We start from the raw sequence: 16456 nt of genomic DNA on the forward strand, positions 1-16456 counted from the left end.
GAGAAGGGATGCCTGGGTGGCTTAGCTGTTGAGTATTGCCTTTGGCTCAGGTCGTGATCCTGGGATCCAGGATTGAATGCTGCATTGGGCTCCTTGCAGGGAGCTTGCTCTCCCTCTGCCTATATCACTGCTTCTCTCTGTATGTGTTTCTTATGAATAAATAAATAAAATCTTAAAAAAGTAAAAGGGAGAGAAGAGGCCATATCAAAGAAGGTAGGAAGTGCAAAGATGTGGTTTAGGGTGGAAACAGATCATGGCTGCTATGGAGGGGAGTGGGCCAATGTCATAGAAAAAGAGAGAGAGAGAGAGAGAGAGAGAGAGAGAGAGAGAACACAGGAGAATGCACAAGGTGAATGTTTTCCCAAAGCCATTGGTTTGGAAAACATAAGCAGCTGAATTATGTGAGTTCTTGCAACCAGTAGGGCTTAAAGCCTAGAGTTTTTTTTTTTTTTTTTTTAAAGCCTAGAGTTTTAAAAGTCAGCAGGCTTGGCTGTGATAGAGCCCAGAGGGCACCACACTCTGCTCCTGGAGAGAAGTCAGGCAAACAACTGGGAAGGACAGTGTGGAAACAGAGATCTGGGAAATGTCTGGAGCACACAGTGGGGATACTGCTTTTCTCAGAGTATGACCCTGACAGGCAGCATTGGTGGAGATGCCTCTCAGAACAAGTAGCTGCCTGGCACCATTTCCCTCCCCAGCCACTCATCATAAACACAGAGCCACCTGTGGGAAGCAGAGGAGCACCAACACTGGCTGCTTAACCTATTTACACCAAGCTCCACCCCCCTGTAGTCCAGTGAGACTGCTCTTCTGAGTCATGCTTGCCTCAGTTCCCCTGCACCAGGCCCCTGCCCCCAGAAGACCAGCAGAGACCTCTGAGCACACCACATTTCTCAACTATAGAGTTGAGAGCCTGCAGAGCCTCAGTTCTGGTAGAGTTGTTGTCAGGTCTCATTTCATAAGCAGAGCGCACCTAGAGAAAACTACATTTAAGCCAGGGACAAAACACTGCCCACAGAAGGCAAGGAGAACCTCTTCAGATTAGTGGCCCAAAGGGTAGAGCAGTTAAAACACAATAGCAGAGCACACACAGCACACACTGTAGACACTCCTTGAAACACCAGGCCCTGGACACCGCATGACCTCTTCTTCATAAAGCCATTACTCTCATGAGCAGGAGACATGGCTTTTCTAACACAGAGAAGAAGGCAGGGACTTAGACAAAAGGCCAACACAGAGGAATTTATCTCAAATGAAAGAAGAAGATAAGGCCATGGCCAGATATCTAAGTGAAACTGATATAGATAACATGCCTGATAAAGAATTTTTAATAATTTATTTATTTATTTATTTATGATAGTCACACAGAGAGAGAGAGAGAGAGGCAGAGACACAGGCAGAGGGAGAAGCAGGCTCCATGCACCGGGAGCCCGATGTGGGATTCGATCCTGGGTCTCCGGGATTGCGCCCTGGGCCAAAGACAGGCGCTAAACTGCTGCGCCACCCAGGGATGCCCTGATAAAGAATTTAAAGTAAGAATCATAAGGATACTCACTCAGCTTGGGAAAAGAATAGAAGACATCAATGAGACCCTTACCACAGAGATAAGGTGTTAAAAAATAATCAGTCAGAGATGAAGAGTACAATAAATGAGATTGGAAATAGGTCTGACTCAATGAACAGCAGGTTGGAAAAAAAATGGAGAAATGTATTAGTGACCTAAAAGACAAAATAATGGAAAATAGTGAAGCTGAACAAAAGAGTGAAAGAATTATGGAACACAAGAATAAACTTAGGGAACTCAGTGACTTCATCAAACATAATAACATTTGCATTATAGGAGTCCCAGAAGAAGAGAGAAAAGGGGGCAAAAATTTACTTGAAGAAATAATAGCTGAAAACTTCCCTAATCTGGGGAAGGAAACAGACATCCAGATCCAGGGGGCACAGAGAATTTCCATCAAAGTCAACAAAAGCAGGCAAATACAAAGACATATTGTAATTAAATTTGCAAAATATAGTGACAAAGGAAATTTCTTAAAAGAAGCAAGACAAAAGAAGTTCTTAACTCACAAGGGAAGACCCACAAGGCTAGCTGGAGAATTCTCAACAGAAACTTGGCAAATCAGACAAAAGTGGCATGATATATTCAAAATGCTAAATGGGAAAAATCTGCAGCCAGGAATATTCTATCCAGCAAGGCTTTCATTCAGAATAGAAGGAGAGATAAAGGGTTTCCCAGACAAACAAAAACTAAAGGAGTTTGTGGCCACTAAACCAGCCCTGCAAGAAATATTAAAGGGGATTCTTTGAATGCAAGTGAGAGACCAAAAGTAACAGAGACAAGAAAGGATAACAGAAAACCCCCAGAAACAATGCTAAAACAAGTAACAAAAGGCAATAAATATGTATCTATCAATAATTACTTTGAATGTAAACATAGTAAATGCTCTCATGAAAAGACACAGAATGTCAGAATGGACCAAAAAGTAAGACCCATCTATATGTTCTTACAAGAGACTCATTTTAGATCTAAAGACATGTGCAGATTGAAAGTGAGAGTGTGGAGAAACATCATGTGAATGGATGTCAAAAGAAAGCTGGTGTAGCAATACTTATATTGGACAAACTAGACTTTAAAACAAAGACTGTAAAAAGAGACGAGAAGGGCATTATATAATCCTAAAAGGAACAATCCAACAAGAAGATATAATAATTGCAAATATTTATGCACCCAACATGGGAGCACCCAAATATATAAAACAATTAAAAACACACATAAAGGAGTTAATTGATAATAACACAATAATAGTAGGGGACTTCAATGCCCCACTTATATCAATGGACAGATCACCTAAACAGAAAATAAACAAATAAACAATGGCTTTGAATGACACACTGAATCAGATGGACTTAACAAATATATTCAGAATATTCCATCCTAAAACAGCAGTGTACATATTCTTTTCAGGTGCACATGATCTCTAAAATGGATTACATATTACATCACAAAACAGGCTTAACAAATACAAAAAGATTGAAATTATACCATGGGTCTTTTCTGACCACAATGCTATGAAGCTAGAAGTTAATGACAAGAAAAAATTGGAAAGGCCACAAATACATTGAAGCTAAACAATATGCTATTAAACAATGAATGAGTCAGTCAGGAAATCAGAGAAGAAATAAAAAATACATGGGAACAAATGAAAATGAAAGAAACAGTCCAAAACCTTTGGGATGCAGCAAAAGCAATCCTAAGAGGGAAGTATATAGCAATATAGTTCTACCTCAAGAAGCAAGAAAAATCTCAAACAACCTAACCTTACAGCTAAAGGAGCTACAAAAATCTTCTTTATTCTCCATCATTTCATCTTCTATGTCATTAATTCTCTCTTCTGTTTCATTTATCCTACAGTTAGAACCTCCATTTTTTAGAACCTCCATTTTTAAATTACATCTCATTAATAGCCTTTTGATTTTGTCTTGATTAGATTTTAGTTCTTTTATTTCTCCAGAAAGGGATTCTCTAGGGTCTTCTATGTTTTTTTCAAGTCCAGCTAGTATCCTTATAATCATTATTCTGAACTCTAGTTCTAACATCTTACTTATATTCATACTGATTATGTCCCTGGCAGTTAGTACTGCCTCCTGTTCTCTTTTTTGTAGTGAGCTTTTCCATCTTGTCATTCTTACAAAAATTCTATTTGTATAATTGTAGCAATTCTTTTCTTAGATCTTCAGTTGAGTTCACAGATATTCAGAATGATTTGATAGCTATCTAGCTGAATTCCTGGGACCAGACAAAACTAAGGTCTCCTACTCCTCTGCCATCTTGGAAAGTGTCCAGGAGCTAGAAAAAGAAAAACAAACTAAGCCTAATGCCAGCGGAAGGGAGGCAATAAAAAAGATTAGAGCAGAAATAAATGATACAGAAACTACAAAAACAATAGAATAGATCAATAAAAGCAGGAGCTATTTCTTTGAAAAAAAAATAGTAAAATTGATAAACATCTAGCCAGACTTATCAAAAAGAAAAGAGAAAGGACCCAAATAAACGAAATCACAAATGAGAAAGGAGAAGTAACAACACCACAGAAATAAAAACAATTATAATAATATTTTGAAAACCATATGCCAACAAATTAAACAACCTGGAAGAAATGGATAAATTCAAGAAAACATATAAATTACCCAAACTGAAACATAAGAATTAGAAAACTTGAACAAATAAACCAGCAAAGAAACGGAATCAGTAATCAAAAAACAAACAAACACAAGTCTGCGGTCCGGTGGTTTCATAGGCAAGTTCTACCAAAAATTTAAAGAGTTGATATCTATTCTTCTCAACCTATTCCAATAAAATATAAAAGAAAGGAATACTTCCAAATTCATTCTATTAGACCAACATAACACATACCAAAACAAGATAAAGACTCCACTAAAAGCCAATATCCCTGATGAACATGGATGCAAAAGTTCTCAGTGAAATACTGGCAAACACCAATACATTACAAGAATTATTCATCATGATCAAGTGGGATTTACTTCTGGGTTGCAAGGATGGTTCAATATTCACAAATCAATCAATGTGATATACCACATTAATAAAAGAAAGGATAAGAACCATATGATCATTTCAATAGATGCAGGGAAAGCACTTGACAAAGTACAACATCCATTTATGATAAAAAAAACTCTGAACAAAATTGATTTAGAGGGACATGCTTCAATATAATAAAGTCAATATATGAAAAACCCACAGCTAATATCATCCTTAATGGGGGAAAACTGAGAGCTTTTCCTCTATGGTCAGGAACAAGACAGAAATACCACTTTCACCACTGTTATTACCATGGAACTAGAAGCACTGGCCACAGCAATCAGACAACAAAAAGAAATAAAGGGCATCCAAGTTGGCGAGAAAGAATGAAAACTCTCACTATTTGCAGATGACATGATAATCTACATAGAAAACTGAAAAGACTCTACCCAAAAACTGCTAGAGCTGATACATGAATTCAGTAAGCTGCAGGATACAAAATCAATGTACAGAAATCTGTTGTGTTTCTATACACCGATAATGAAGCAGCAGAAAGAAAAATTAAGGAATAAATTCCATTTACAACTGCACCACAAACAATAATATGCCTAGGAATAAATCTAACCAGAAAGGTGTAAGACCTATACTCTGAAACTATAAAACACTGATGAAAGAAATTGAAGATGACACAAAGAAATGGAAAGGCATTCCATGCTCATGGATTGGAAGAACAAGTACTGTTAAAATATCTGTATTACCCAAAACAAACTAGACATTTAATGCAATCCCTATCAAAATGCCAACAGCATCTTTCATACTGAACTGGAACAAATAATCCTAAAATTTGTGTAGAACCATAAAGACCCCAAAAGACAAAATACTTTTGAAAAATCAAAGCAAAGCTGGAAGTATCACAATTCCAGACTTCAAGCTATCTTACAAATGTGGTCATCAAGACGATATGGTACTGACACAAAAATAAACACATTGATCAACAGAACAATAGAAAACATAGAAATGAACCTACAACTATATAGTCCATTCTTCAACAAAGCAGGAAAGAATCTGCAATGGGAAAAAGACAATCTCTTCAACAAATGAAGCTGGGAAAACTGACAGCAACCTGCAAAAGAATGAAACTGGACCACTTGCTTACACCAAACACAAAAATAAATTCAAACTGGGTTCAAGACCTAAATGTGAACTCTGAAACCATAAAAATCCTAAAGGAGAATACAGGCAGTAACCTCTTTGACATGGGCTGCAGCAACTTCTTTCTAGATATGTCTCCTGAGGCAATGGAAACAAAAGCAAAAATAAACTACAGGGATTTTATTAAAATAAAAAGCTTCTGTACAGCAAAGGAAATCATCAACAAAACTAAAAGCCAACCTACAGAATGGGAGAAGATATTTGCAAATAACATATCTGATAAATGGTTAGTATCTAAAATATATAAAAAACTTCTAAAACTCAACACCAAAAAAATGAATACTCCAATTAAAAATGGGGAGAAGATATGAATAGACATTTTCCCAAAAAAGATACACAGATGGCTAATAGACACACGAAAAGATGCTCAATGTTACTCCTCATCAGGGAAATGCAAATTAAAACTACAATGAGATATCACCTCACCCCCATCAAATAGGCTAAAATCAACAACACAAGAAGCAAAAGGTGTTGGTGGGGATGTGGAGAAAGGGGAATCTTCTTGCACTGTTGGTGGGAATGCAAACTGGTGCAGCCACTCTGGAAAATAGTATGGAGGTTCCTCAAAAGGATACACCCTGATGTTTACAGCAGCATTATCGACGGTAGCTGAACTATGGAAACAGCCCAAGTGTCCGTGTACTAATGAAGGAATAAAGATGTTGTAGTATATATACACAATGCAATATTACTCAGCCATAAAAAAATGAAATTTTGCCATTTGCAATGCCATGGATAGAACTAGAGGGCATCATGCTAAGTGAAATAAGTCAGTCAGAGAAAGACAAATACCATATGATTTCACTCATGTAGAATTTAAGACAAGCAAAGGGGGAAAGGAGAGAGAGAAAGAGAGAGAGAGAAACCAAGAAACAGATTCATAATTATAGAGAACAAATTGATGGCTACCAGAGAGGAGGCAGGTGAGGCCATGGGTGAAATAGGTGATAGGGATTAAGGAGTGCATTTTACTGTATGAGCACAGGGTGATGTATGTAAGTGTTGAATTACTATATTGTACACTTGAAACTAACATAATACTGTATGTTAACTAACAGGAATTAAAATTAAAAAAAAAACATGACACTAAAAGAATGTAACAGGAGAAAAATATATAAAATACATTTATGTTTACAATACAGATAAGTAAACAACAGAGAATCAATCATAGGTTTAATTTTTCCACTCAGTTTTAGAGGAATAAATTTGGAAAGGTGTTTTGACTAAATGCTCTAAGTATATGATACTAACTTAAGTTGGAAAATTTTATAACCCACTCTCTTAAATATTTCAAACTACTTTTTCCTTAATAGCAATTATTTTGACCTTAATTACTTAGAAAATTGTTTTAAGTTCAACTTCACTTTGCATAGTCAATTAGACGTTGACCAACTATCCTATACATACTTACAATATTCCAATCATTCAGTTTAGGTTGAATTTCCAGGGTATAGGTTTTTGCTGTTGTTTTTGTTTTTGTTTAGAATTAGTGAAACATTTTGTGATGCCAGTAAACGGAGTAGAAGGTTTGGCTCTAGCCCCTCTTGAGGGAAAAAAAAAAAAGAAAGTCTCAATGTTATGTGAGATAGTCATTGCTTACTGCAAAATACCATGTGAAATGAGGAGGGGTATTTGTGGCCCCCTCCTCATTTCAGTGGGCTTTGATGCGAGACAGATCGGGAGCGGAAGTCCAGCTTCAGTGCTGATTGGTCATGTCCGTTTGGACAAACTTTAATTTTTAGGAAGTTTGGGTTTTCATTTTTTAAAGATTTTATTTATTTATTCACAAGAGACACACACAGAGACAGAGACACAAGCAGAGGGAGAAGCAGGCTTCCCTCGCAGAACCTGATGCAGGACTCGATCTCAGGATCCCAGGATCACCACCTGAACGGAAGGCAGATGCACAACCACCGAGCCACCCAGGTACCCCTGGAGTTTTCCTCTGTAAAACACTAGTAATGTTTATCTGGTGGGATTGTTATGGGGATTGAATAAGACACTGTGTGTAAGCACAGAGCACATGGTATGTGTCCAATAAATATAAAAAAGAGAAGTCTCTTTCCTTCTCTTAGAGAAGATATTAGAAGCCATTTAGTTCAAAGTTTGATTTTAAAAGAGAAAATTCTTTAGATTAACACTATAGAAGAATTTGTTATTGCCAACAAGGGAATCCCTAGTTTCACATTTAAAATACCAGTATTTGTACTTAAGCAGGGAAAAGAAATAAATATTAGGTAGCATGCATGTTTGGGGATTTAAGAAGTACACACATATGTAGAATTTTAAAGATGCAAGGAATACACGTGAAAAATAAACATACATATGGAGTTTCTTTAATTTTTCAAGACTGGTAAGCCTTCAAAAGTTTTAAAAGACTGCCAGAGGATGAACTTGAGAAGGACAGCCCAGGCTCTAAAATACAGTGCCTTGGACTCCAAAGCACCAAGTAAGTGAAGTTGGTGATATTTATCTACTACGATGTAACTAAAATTCTTGGAATTCAAAATGTCGTGCTGCTTAGTAACTTTCCTTTTAGTATAATCATCTTCCAGCTTAGGTTACATCCGACTGACCTTAAAAGACCTGAGATTTCATTAAAAGGTAAAGTTATCATCAGAATACCTATTGACAGTTTTGCTTGTGGTTTTGATAATATCTCTGTTTGTTCCTCTTGGCTTAGCTGAATACGGTATGCGAGATCTGAGGGCTGACTGGTTGACCTAGTTTGCAAGACCTCACAAAGCCATATAGCTGTAAAAAACTAAAACCTATGATGATAATCCTAAAAATTCTGTTTTTTGCATTGGATAGGATAGCAGGCCACTAAGTTTCTTATCCAGTTTCTTATAGGGGTTCATGTCATTGTGGGTGCACTTCAATAGTTAGGGGTCTCACGGAAGAGCTTTATCAATCCTGATTTTAAATTTTTTCCAGCTATATGTTTGCTCAAAGTAATTTCTAGTGTGCACCTCCAATAATTTCCATTGTTTACATTTCTTGTTACTGCATTTATTTGTTTGTTTACTTATTTAAAGATTTTATTTATTAATGAGACACACACACACACACACACACACACAGAGGCAGAGACATAGGGAGAGGGAGAGGCAGGCTCCATGCAGGGAGCCTGACGTGGGACTCGATCCCGGGTCTCCAGGATCAGGCCCTGAGCTGAAGCAGGCGCTAAACTGTTGAGCCACCTGGGCTGCCCCCCTATTACTGCTTTTTTTTAAAAAAATATTTTATTTATTTATTCATGAGAAACAGAGAGAGAGAGAGAGAGACAGGCAGAGACACAGGCACAGACTGCTTCTGCAGGCTCCATGCAGGGAGCCCGACGTGGGACTCGATCCCGGGTCTCCAGGATCATGCCCTGGGCTGAAGGCAGATGCTCAACCGCTGAGCCACCCAGGTGTCCCCCTATTACTGCTTTAAAGTAAGAACTTCCCCTAAGTTCTTAATAATTTTGAAAATTCTAGTTGGAGATTTGGGGCATTGGATAGATCAAAATCAAGAGTGGTTTTCTACACACCCAAAGTCACTTAGGAAGACAGCTACCCAGGCAAAACCACAACATCACTACTTCAGTCTGTCATAGAGATAATTTCTTCCTCTTCATTCTTTCTCACCAGGGAGTGAGGATTGTCCTATGGTTTTCCATTAGAAATACAATTTTCTAACTGAAGACTGAGATACAAACTGGCCCCAAACAGAGCTCCTGATGGTTTTTGTTCTTTTCGTTGTTGAAATGTAGTTACAAGCTCTGCTTTTGGAAAATAGGAGACTTCTGTCCAGACTTAACCACAGTTTGCAGCCTTGATATAGAAATTTCCTTTTAAAACAACAACAAATGGAATCGGGCTGTCAGACTAATGATGCATGATTACTCTAAACTGGATTAAAGCCACTTAATTTATCACACAGTGTATTGCCATGGCAGTGTTCAATTTAATATCCACCATCTGCATTTTCTGGAAATATAGCTGCATCCCCAATAGCGTCTCATGAAATTACAGCCTGCAAAAGGGAAGACAGATGATGAATATTGAAGAAAAAGGATTTTGACTATAATTGTGTATAAAAATGATAAAAATGACTATCCTGGGAGGTAAGGAGAGATAAAAGTCTTATTTCATATTCCTTGGAGGGGACAGGACAGTGTAGGATCTGTCTCCCACTTCCCCCACTGCCCTACACACAAAGGAGTCAATGACAAAGCAACTGAAATTTTAATTGGTTTTCTGGAGTAAAATCAATCATACACTTTTTAAAGGTAGATGAATCCTTTCTGGGAACTAGCTACTGATGTATTGCACATAGTAGGCATGGAATATATATTTGGTAGATTTATGAAGGAATGAATGAACTAATTTGACAAGTACAAAAACCAGCACTGATCACAATTATCACCACTCAGGCAATATCTCTGAAGCTGAGATAAATCATATGGCCATTTGTCAGCATTTCTAGCTCTGTTTTCTTTGTGAGCACATAAGAAGACCACACTTGCTTTCTCCATGAAATGTAGGCACGGCTACATGAGCCATGAAATGTAAGTAGAAGTGACTTACGTTCCTTCTGGGTTGTGTATCTAAGAGCTGGCATGGGATCTTCCATGCTGCTCTTCCCCTACAGCCGTGGTTTTGGAATCATGAGTGATATGGAGAAGCTACAAGATGGAAGCAGCAGCCTGGATTGTTAAATCATCAATTGACTCTGGAAAATTGCCTGGATCCACAGCAGACTTTCAGCATGAAATAAGCCCTTGTGTTGTAAGCTGATATATGACAGATGGTATATTCCAAAGATGATCAAGATGGCCCATAATATCACCCATCCAGCATGCTCTTCTTTGGTGTAAGTTTACTATTCTCCCATCAGGAAGTAGATTCTATTTCTCCTCCCCTTTGATGTGAGTGTCTGAAGTGATGCTTCATGATTATGGAAATTGGGTCAGAAAAGGTCAGAAAGCTGCTCTTGCCGCGTTGACTCTTTTGGAACACTGCCTCATTGCATGATGCCTCTCTGAATCCCACCACCACAGACCCCAAGCCACATAGAGAGTTCACACACAAGAGGCTCTTGTTACGAGTCCCACTGAGTCTGAGTTATCCCAGCCAGGCACCAAACATGTGAATGAAGAAGCTTCTAGATGATTTCAGCCCCCAAGCCATTTGAGTGTTCCCAGAGGAAACCCCAGATATTATGCAGCAGACACAAAACATCACCGTGATATTATGTCAGATTTTCTGATATACAGAATGTGTAAGCATAATAAAATGATTGTTATTTTACCACTAGGTTGGGACAGTTTGTCATAAAGCAACTGGTAATTGGAACATACTGATGGAATTTGTTTGTTGCCACACTGTAATTTAGCCCATTTTAATATGAAGGTGGTTTTTTATTTTTTTGAAAGTCAAAAAACATAAATAACAAAGTAAGATGAAAAATAGTATTTTCAGTTTTTGGTAGTAGTGCCCTTTATGATGCCACCATAATGGGGAAGTTTTACAGCCTTAATCTGTGTGATCCATCCTCCTTAACTATGAACCACATTCCCAATACCTCATTCCTGTATGCAAGGTTTAATCAACAATTTATTGGTGCATGGCAATTTTGATTGTTTCATCAAGGTGAGATTTATCCTGTAAATAACTGTATCCTTCTGTACCTCTAGAAAACAGATGGTACATTGGAAAATATTGGAAAATATTTACACATGATAAAATGCTATGCATAAAACTAGGAAGCTCAAATTCTGGAATGATCGATAGGTACTTCCGGACCAGCTGGCATCTAAGCCATTGCTATGCTAGATGTAAGCTTCGGATAGTGCCACATAAGTTGGGACACTTCTTAGGAAATGTTCCTCTTCCCTTTCAAACTATCAGCACCAAAAAGTTTGACAAAACCACGAGAACAAGTTAGGAGTTTACATCACATTATATTTAGAAGCACAGATGCCGGGAATGGAAAAGCATAGAATAAAATTGCCAACACTGCACATAACAATAGTACTGATTAGCTTAATCTGAAGGTTCTATAGCTCTAGGGACAAATGGACGCCATGAATCCACACTAATGCCATGCTGTCTGAGAACGGTCTATTTTACAGCTTCTTAATTAAACATTTTAGGCCAATTTTCATTATTTATAATGTGTTGGGAGAGATGTATCCCAGAGAAAATATAAAATTTATACTGTTATAGTTTGCAGAGGAGACAAAATAAATATTCTAACAAGGGAGAAAACCAATCCAGAACAAGGAACCAACTAAATATTGAAGACAAATGATGTATATTATGATTTCCTGCCATTCCTATCTCACTCATAGCAATAAGACTGACAGAAAATGGGGAGAAGTATATAAAAGCCCACACAGTAGGGTGAGGTGCACATTTGCCAAGTTATCAGACAATCGAACGGAGGCGAGCTAGGGTATTGGAAAAAGGCATAGAAACTTGCTACTGGCAAGACCTGGAACCCAATCGCAGCTCTTCTGTTAACTTGCCATTTGACTTTAAGCTAATAACCTTCCTAAGTCTCAGTTTTCTTATCCTTAATATGGGGAAAATGATAGCCAAGCCATCATGCAGGATTATTTTGAGGAGGGGTAATCATGTGTATAAAATACTGGTATATTGTGAACACTTAATAAAGGGTGATTGTCATATCTTCGTAAGAAAGATAATTAGCAAAATCTCTCCAACAAAAGCCACATGCCTTAACCTTTGGAATTTGTTGCTTCTTCTTCTGCCTAGAGAACTGTGATTTAAATTTAGATAAAGGCTTCAGATTGTCCTCTAGTTTCATTCTTCATTTTGCTCCTGAGGCCAACTCACTGGAGATTTCATCTCTCAAAAATTATGTAATAACCAGTCTCAAATCTGCCTGCTCAGGTCTGTGGGCCAGCAACTCAGAACCCCATGTATGAAGCTTTATTCTACACAGAAGCCATATGCACAACTAACCAGTAAGCCCTGGTTTCCTTCTGGGCTTTCGTCAACACTGAAATGATCATTTTTATATAACAAGCAAGTGAAGGAAGTGATTTGCAAGCCAATTATTCACACACACAGCCAGTATTGCATTCTAAGAATTTTTTTTTATTTGCTCAGAGTGGGTTGCTCCTTTTGTGATTGTCTTTCTCCCTCCTATTTCTCCATGTCTCTGCTTGCTGCCCCCCATCCTTCTACTCCATTATACACACACACACACACACACACACACACACACACACACACACTATTATTTCTGCAAGGCTACAGGAAGCCAGCAGCCCTGAAGACGATGACTGCTCATTTGGTTAAGACTGAAGCAGTAGCCAAATCCCAGGTGTCATCCCAGGCTGCTTCACTTTTACACAGAAGCCCACCGATGAGATTCCTTGCCTCCACAGAGAGCCCTGCTAACAGATTTCAAAATCAATCACACAGGATTGACAAATCCCTTAACTGGTATTGATAATAATTTTCTCAGATGCCAAGAGGATTTGCTGAAACCTTCAAATAACTGCAGTTCACCAAAACCAGATTCTAAAGTTGAGGATTAAATAAAATACATGCCAATATATTTACTGTGCCGAGTGGAAGGAACAGTTTCCAGGAAGAAGACTCATAGAATTAGCAATCACTTAAGCTGGAAAACCTCTTTGAAGTAAAGGCGTCCAACTTCTTGGTTTGCATTTGAGGAAGCAAAGATTCTGAGAGCTACAATTGGAAGCGCAAATATTTCAGGTGTAGAAACTCTTGGAGGCTAGGAAAATAATGTCAAAGCTATTTTAGTGCCTAAATACTTCATGAGACACTTTAAACTTTATGGTTACTTAGTCTTATACTGTTCTTCTTATATTTTACTTATTTACTTACATTCTTATTTATTCTTTGCCATGATCACAAGGGATTCAAGGTTGTATCCTTCAGATATGAACAAAGTATTACTACCAGCAGGGACGCTTGTGTTTTGAGCTGTTTTCTCAACAGGAGTGACGGGTTTACACTCTCTTGTTGGACCCGTGCTGCAGTCAATTCCACTCATTTGTGAAGCTGAGGTGAAGTGTGTGGCCAAGAAAGAGAGTGAAACTAATTTGTGAACACCTACAAAAAGAACACCTCATTAATTTCAGAATATGACCAAATGAGCTAACTGGTTTTACTTCTCTGATCACATAAATCATAGCTAAAGAAAACCACCCCATCATCAACTGTTCATAGCACAGAAGAACAATGAACAAAGGTATAAATTATAGTATGGGTAGGACCAAATATTTGTTTAAACTTTTGCTTAAATGGAGGCCATTAGTATTTAATGACCCCTGGGACGTGGATGCTGTTTCTGAGCTGATGAAATGGGCAACTGTCATCCACATTCTTAAGATGTAGGAACTGAGGCTTGAAAAAAATTAAAGGTCTTGCTGGAGATCCCGAAGCTAAGGAGGGCCGCGCCCAGGACTGATTCTACTCTACCCCAGTAATTTTAGGTTCTGCCCTTTCGATTAAAGGCACAAAATGGAGTTCAAACAAAAGATATGTATGACTTCGCAAACAAGCTCTGTCCAACTGTGAATACTAGTGTACAAAAAATACATACACATTCCTTGCATGGGCAGAACAATACAAGCTTCTCTCCCTTCTTATTGAAGACCTTTTGCTTTTATTTTACTTCAAATCATCCAGGGGCTTTTTATTAGCTGCTGCCAGTAATATGGTTTATAATTATGTTTACTCCTATGTTACAGAAAAACAGAGCAACTTTATCTCTCCAGATGCTTAAGCCAAAAAGCTGTGGAATCATCCTTGACTCTTCTCTCTTACCACTCCACATCCAACCCACTGGCAAAATCCTGTTAACTCTACTTTAAATGAGATTTAAAAATTAAACCTCCTCTCATTCTTCACTGCCACCACTTTGGTTGAAGCGATGGCCATTTGCCTGGATGATTGCATTGGCCTTCTGGCTGGTCTCCCTGCCTCTCTCTTTGCCCCTTGCGGCCCATTTTCAGCATCAGCCACTATAATTCTTTTAAAACATAGTAAGATCCAACATATGGATCCAAACATACGGATCCAAGGATCCATAGTAAGATCCTTACTTACATAGTAAGCCAAGATGGCTTCCCATCTTGCTCAAGTAACAGTCCTACTCATTACAATGACCTACATGAATTTTCAAGATCTGGCCTCCAGACCTCTCTCTGAAATCACCACTCCCCTCACTTGTGCTCCTCCAGTCTCTCTGGTCTCCTTAATGCTCTTGGAACATATCACGCGTGTTCCTACTTCAGAGCTTTGCACTTGCCACTTCTGCTGTCCACAATACTCTTTCCTCAAATATCCTCCATGGATTGTTCTCTCAACTCCTTCGGGTCTTTGCTCAAAATTACCATGTCAGTGGGTTCTTCGCCAGTTCTTTCCTTTGACCCAGCCAAGAAGGGCAACTGTCCCAGATCTCCCTCTTTAGAGGGGACTGCTCTCATTTATCCCTTTCCAAAGGGGCAAAGAGTATGCAGGGCTAACGTGAGGTGTCTACTGAGAGCCCACTCCCTCTCCCCACTCCTAGAGAACATTCTGAGCAACCAGAGTTCCCTGCCCCAGTGGTCCAACCCCACTTCTAGGACCATGCTGCCAGTAGGCACATTCCTAGGCCCGAGAGGAGGACTGAGAGGCAGCCGTTTATGGGGTGAGAGGCAGCTGTTTATGAGGTGCATTCATGGAACTTGGAGTTGTGGGCTGGAGCATTGACACACGTGTTTGAAAGTTCTCATGGTATAGGACAGTGGTGAGGGAGAAGGGAAAAGGTGGGAGTGGGGAGGGACACTGGCTAGAGACAACATTTCACATTCTAGGATAGAGCTCTGAGGGTTTGAAAACTCCAAATCTGAGCATTGCCTTCCAAGATGTAATGAAGGTATGTGGTCAAGGTGGGACATTAATCTATGATTGATTTCATAGTTTATCAAGATTTAAACATATAGCAGGCAGTCCTATACTTGTACCTTTCCCCCAAGCCTTGCAAATACTAGAGGTGTGTCTACCCTTCCATGACTGCTCTATTTGCAATTGCTTCTTTTCCCATGGACACTCCATAATACTCTTCCTTTCTTTTTATTTATCTCTTTAGCACTTGTCACCATCTGACATTTGCTTAGTTTATCTCCTACACAGAGAACATAAATTCCATTGATGGTGCTGTTTATTGCTATGTCCCCAGCACTGAGAATAGCCCCTAGCAAATGGAAGATAACTTAATAAACATCTGCTGAGTGGATGAATGGTCAATGGCTATCCTCTAATGAGCACCTACCATTCTGCATGTGTTATGCCACTTAACTTTAACCTAGCCCTGTGGGCCTACTTGAAAAAATCCCATTACTATTTCCATTTTTCAGTGTAGTCTCAGAGGGCTGGCATAAAAGAAATGATATCTAAGGTGGTTTGGACTCAGCTTTCCTCAAAATTTCAAAAACATTAATTATTTGATCCTTCTATAAATAGAACTTTATATACTTGGGCTGAGAGCAATGTCTAGGATCCGAAACAGGCACTTTTCCCCCATGTATGGGGGCAGAACTCTCACTGGTAGTCCAAATTTTTATCAGCAAAATATTTTCTTGACTTCTTATGCAAGGCATGGATTTTTGGAAGAACTCATGGATGCTCCAGGGAGGCTGAGGTACAGATGCTATCATATCAAGTC

The 16456-nt window shown here is 38.6% G+C and overlaps 1 protein-coding gene across 10 annotated transcripts in view; it reads right to left on the bottom strand.

The window, feature by feature from the left end:
- PRLR (prolactin receptor) overlaps nucleotides 1-16456 on the bottom strand; it is a 172479-nt gene that overhangs the window by 85290 nt on the left and 70733 nt on the right. For 4 of the 10 annotated variants that reach the window (XM_041749392.1, XM_041749385.1, XM_041749387.1 and 1 more), the window contains exon 2: nucleotides 13630-13857. The exons of the other annotated variants lie outside the window; for them this stretch is intronic. The gene's annotated coding sequence lies outside the window, so the exon portion shown is untranslated. The remainder of the gene's footprint in view (nucleotides 1-13629; nucleotides 13858-16456) is intronic. 10 annotated transcript variants of the gene reach the window in all.

This window comes from Vulpes lagopus, chromosome 3 (assembly GCF_018345385.1).
Source record: "Vulpes lagopus strain Blue_001 chromosome 3, ASM1834538v1, whole genome shotgun sequence".
Lineage (NCBI taxonomy): Eukaryota > Metazoa > Chordata > Mammalia > Carnivora > Canidae > Vulpes > Vulpes lagopus.